General features: G+C 40.4%; 1 non-coding gene across 1 annotated transcript; it reads right to left on the bottom strand.

Moving 5' to 3' along the window:
- Positions 1-2,033: 2,033 nt before the first annotated feature.
- Positions 2,034-2,140, bottom strand: LOC145565103 (small nucleolar RNA R71). The gene has a single exon (XR_014094967.1). It is a non-coding gene; the product is annotated as a small nucleolar RNA R71 (small nucleolar RNA).
- Positions 2,141-5,082: the final 2,942 nt, after the last annotated feature.

Raw genomic sequence — 5,082 nt, 5'->3', positions numbered from 1 at the left:
AGAATTGGAGCCCAATCGAAGTCCAAATAGTGGCCCAAATGAGCCGCCCGGCCAAAGAGGCTGGCGCTCGGAGGCGCGCCCGGCCGGGCGGGAGAAGCTTAGTCTGGCGCCCGGTGACGCGCCCGGCCGGGCGCAAGATTAGTGTTAGAGACAAAAAGGCGCGCCCGATCGGGCGGTGCCTCGCCCGATCGGGCACGTGTATTTTTAGGAGACGATTAGCGTCGTTTTAATTTGCTTTAGTTTAGGATTTTTGTACGGAGTATAAATACTCCTCCGTAATACGATTTTAGTACCTTCTTTCTGAGACTTTCTCTCTCTACTTAGTTTTCTCTCTCTCTTAAACTCTCTCTAAACCTTTGTTCTTAATTCTTTCATTAATTCCATATTTATTTTGGTAACGATTTCTCTTCCCTTAATCTTAGTTTTTTATTTTATTCCTCTCACCATGATTTATTTTATTACTTTGATTAGTTTAGTTTTTAATATGTGTGAGTAGTTTAATTTCTAGGGTTTATGGGGATCTAATAAATAATATGAAGGGGTAAATTATTGTTGTTGATTATCAATGCTAGATTAATTTCCTATTGATTGATTTAATGCTCTGTGACTAGATTAGGCTTATCTTTTATGCATGAGTTTGACAATATTGATTCAAGAATCGAGAGATGAGAATTGATGTTTAGGTCTAGTTTCAATAGGCAAGTTAATTTATAAATGGTTAAGTCAAGATTCGAGAGATGAAATTTAATACCGATAAATTAATTGTGTGATTGTAATACGTAGCGAGAGCCCTTTACAATCTGGTTAATTGATGCATTGATGATTGACTATTATTGATTATTGGTATTGCATGATGATTTCTTATTGGATTGTTTTAATGTTTTACAATTGCGGCTTGTAAAAGTATAGCAATATTAAATTGATGAATCGAGCAGATGTTAATTTGATATTAAAGGCTATTTTCAATAAGGACTTAGATCTAGTAAATTGCGAGAGACTGTTAGATCTATGTTGATTAATAAATTGCGAGAGCCTGTTAATCATGTTATTTATGCAATGTCAATGATTGATTACTATGTTTTACCCTAGAATATTATTTATTGGTGAACCTATGCCCTAGATCCTTTCATATATTGTTTTCTTCCCATTCTCAACCTTAGTAGTTTAATCTTTTACTTAATTATAAATATTGGTTACTTAAATAATTTAGATTATAATATTTAATTAGGATTAAAAAGACTTGTTTCCCTGTGGAGATCAACCCTACTTCCCTATCTACCTTAGTTAGTGATTTAGGTAATTATTTTTTATTAGGGGATACGACTTTACCTTGTCAAAATTTGGCGCCGTTGCCGGGGAAACGGTTTTATTTTTATTTCTGATTGTTTTTGTAGTCTAGATTATTTCCTTTTTTGTCTCAGAGAGCGTTAGTTCTCTGAGACAAATCTCATATTTGCTTCTAGTTTTTGTTTATGCCCAGGTGTTCCAGATCAGGTTACATCCCATTCGATCCTGAGATCGAACGTTCCTTCCTTAGACAGAAAAACTTCTACAAGCAAATCCTGGCGGATTCTGGTGATAATAACAATAATCACCGCGATCCTCCAACTGATTCCAGCGATTTAGAGGCATCATCAGACGCAGAATCAGAGATGACGGCTCCAAAGAAGCTTAGTGATTATTCACAACCAAAGCTTACGGATTTTCCACATCTCACCCCTACTCCGGCTCTTGATGGGGTTCAATTTGAAATTAAACCTCAATTTATAACGATGATAGAGAGGAAGCAATTCAGTGGAGCAAAGGGTGAAGACCCGAATCTTCACATTGCCGACTATTGTCAATATTGCAACACCATCAGGCAAGCCGGGGTCACTCAAGACCAAATCAGGGAGATTCTCTTTCCCTTCTCTTTAACTGGAAAAGCTAAATTGTGGTTTAATGGCTTAAATAGAACTACACTTGGTATAACTGACTGGGAAACTCTTGTTTTGAATTTCTATAACAAGTATTATCCTGCAGAGAGAACAGCAGTACTATGAAAAGCGATTCAGAACTTTGCTCAAGAAGCCGATGAGTCTTTATATGAGGCTTGGGAGAGGTTCAAGGACCTACAAAGAGAATGCCCTCACCATAATTTAGCACAATGGCAGTTAATCCAAGCCTTTTATAACGACATTGGAAATTCTTCTAGAATAATTTTAGACTCTACAGCTAGTGGGAGATTTATGAATCTTAATGTAGATGATGCAGGTCAGGTTATTGAAGATATGGCGATACACAATTCCCAATAAGGGAATCCCAGAGGATTTGCTAACAAGGGGAAGCATAGTGTCGACTCTGTATCCTTTTTGCAAGCTGAACTGACCTCCATTTGCCAAAAATTAGATAATCTGAGCACTGTTAATGTAGCTAATGTTTCTGCGATTAATAATAATTCTAATGAGGCTTTCTGTGAAAATTGTGGTATTGTAGGTCATTGGGAGCAGGATTGCAGGAGTTCCGTGGAGCAAGTTAATGCCTTCCAAACTTATAGGCAGAATAACCCATACTCCAGCACTTACAATCCTGGGTATCGAAATCATCAATACCTTTCCTACCAGAGCACTAATGTTCAAATCCACCACCACAAGAACCACAGGTGCCACAGCAACAGCAGCAGAAATATTATCATCCCAATGCTAGCCAGAAGAATCAACCACAACAACCTCTCTCATCTTCCGACCCTTCTCTGGCGTAAATTAGAGAAATGTTGGTCAATATGCAAAAGCACATGGAGAGCAGAGATGCGACAATTGATCAAATTCTAGCGCATAATAAAATTGTAGATAATCAAATTGCGCAACTCTCCGCTACTCTACAAGCTCGCCAACAGGGAGCCCTGCCGGCACAGCCGACTAGGCCTACGGATCAAGCATTTGCAATTACTCTACGAAGTGGTTCAAACTATGAAGGGCCCTCTATACCCAGAGTTGATGAACCTGTTTTATTAAATAATGCTAATCTTGATTCCATTAAACCAAACAATTTAGTTGATAGCCCTACAGGGCTAAAGGATAATACTAACATATCTAATTCTACATTGCAGGGTACAACTCCGGAGAAGGTGGCTACTCCAGACAAGAATAAGAATGCTCCAAAGCCAATCATCAAACTTCCTTTCCCTAATCGTTAATTGAAGACAAACTTGGATAAGCAATTTGGTAAGTTCCTGGAGGTGGTTAAAGATTTGAAGGTAACAGTCCCCTTTACTGAATTAATCACACAAATCCCCTCATATGCAAAATTTATGAAAGAAATTTTGACGAGAAAAAGGTCTATTAGTGAGGTAGAGACAGTAGCTTTCACTGCAGAGTGTAGTGCCGTACTTCAAAATAAGTCTCCACCTAAATTAAAAGATCCGGGTAGTTTTTCTATCCCTTGTCATATTGGCAATCTCTTGATTGATAATGCATTATGTGATTTGGGTGCTAGTGTTAGCGTCATGCCATTATCTGTGTGTTCTAAGTTGAACATGGGTAAGTCAAAATCTACCAATATAACTCTACAAATGGTCGACCGTTCTTTCAAATACCCCTTAGGTGTTTTAGAGGATGTCCCCATTAGAGTAGGTAAATTTTATATACCTGTGGATTTTGTTGTTCTTGATATGGCTGAGTATATGCAAACCCCAATTATTTTGGGTAGACCATTCCTTAACACTGCAGGAGCAGTCATAGATGTAAGAAGTGGTAAGTTAACACTATCAGTAGGGGACGATAAAGTGGTTTTTAATCTGAATAATGCCCCTAAAAGCTCCATGACTGAAGAGAAATGTTTCAGTGTTTATGTGGTTGTAAATTATTCTAATAAGCCCCAAGCTCTTGAAAAAGATCCCTTGGAGGCGGTATCTTGTGTTGCATCCTTTTCAGATGAGATAGATAAATGGCAGAAGGAAGTCGATGCAATAGAAAGAGCACTCTACAATGTTGGTCTTGGCTTCGAGGATGAACAAGTGGAACCGATCGAGCAAGTTGTGCGAATCGAGCCTACGGTAAGTGTTCCGCCAGATCGAGTTGCAAGTGTTGAACGCAATGACAATTTAAAGCAACATTCGATCGAAGAAGGGTTTTTAGTGCGTAGCATTGAAGATCCCCCAGTCCAAGTCAAGAAGGATCCACCAGATAAGGCGACTTGGCGTCCCACAGGTTATGTTAGGAAGCCGCATCGCAGCCTAAACATCGCTAGACCGGGTGAGAAACCACCCGATCAAGCGTTAGGCCAAGGGTCCTTGAAATTGTACTTGGTAAGAAGGTCGTGCGGGACCTAGATAAACCAGCGCTTTGCGGGAGGCAACCTGTATTTTTAATTTTTTTTTTTTTTAGTCTAGTTTTTCTTTTCTATTTCCTATGAGAGGAGAGATGAGAGAATTTAATGAGTTTTATGAGTGTTTGTACAGGATTGAAGGAAAAGAGTTAGCAAAATTTTGGAGAAAAGAAGAAAAATAAAGTTCGCCGATTTTAGTCTCGGGCCCGACCGGGCGAAGCCCGCCCGATCGGGCGCGAGAGCAAGGGTCTGAAAATAAGAAATTTCGCCCGACCGGGCCGAAACTTGACGTTTACGGACTTAATTGTCCGCCCGATCGGGCAAGCCTCGCCCGACCGGGCGCGAGAAGGGCGAAAATTTAGAGTTAAAAACCGCCCGATCGGGCGAATGGCGCTCGACCGGGCGCGAGAGCTAGAAGATATATTGGTCGTCAGATCGCCCGACCGCGCGAATGGCGCCCGACCGGGCGCGAATATAAAGTAAATTAGATCGCCCGACCAGGCGACCCACCGCCCGGCCGGGCGCGAGAATCAGAATGCCAAATTCCAGATCGCCTGATCGGGCGACCCACCGCCCGACCGGGCGCGAGAGTCTACCTGTCTTTTTCTTCACCTTTTTCTTCTTTCTTTCACCATTTCTTCTTTCCTCCATTACTTTCCCTCTCTAAAAACTCAAATTTTCTCTAACTTCTCTCTAAGATTTCTTCTTCATTTCTTATCCAAATTCAAAACTCTTTACATATCTTTGATCCTCTCTTCACCCTCTTCACTTTCATAC

Source organism: Chenopodium album, chromosome 1, assembly GCF_948465745.1.
Source record: "Chenopodium album chromosome 1, dcCheAlbu1.1, whole genome shotgun sequence".
Lineage (NCBI taxonomy): Eukaryota > Viridiplantae > Streptophyta > Magnoliopsida > Caryophyllales > Amaranthaceae > Chenopodium > Chenopodium album.
This window is presented reverse-complemented; position numbering and strand designations above follow the sequence as displayed.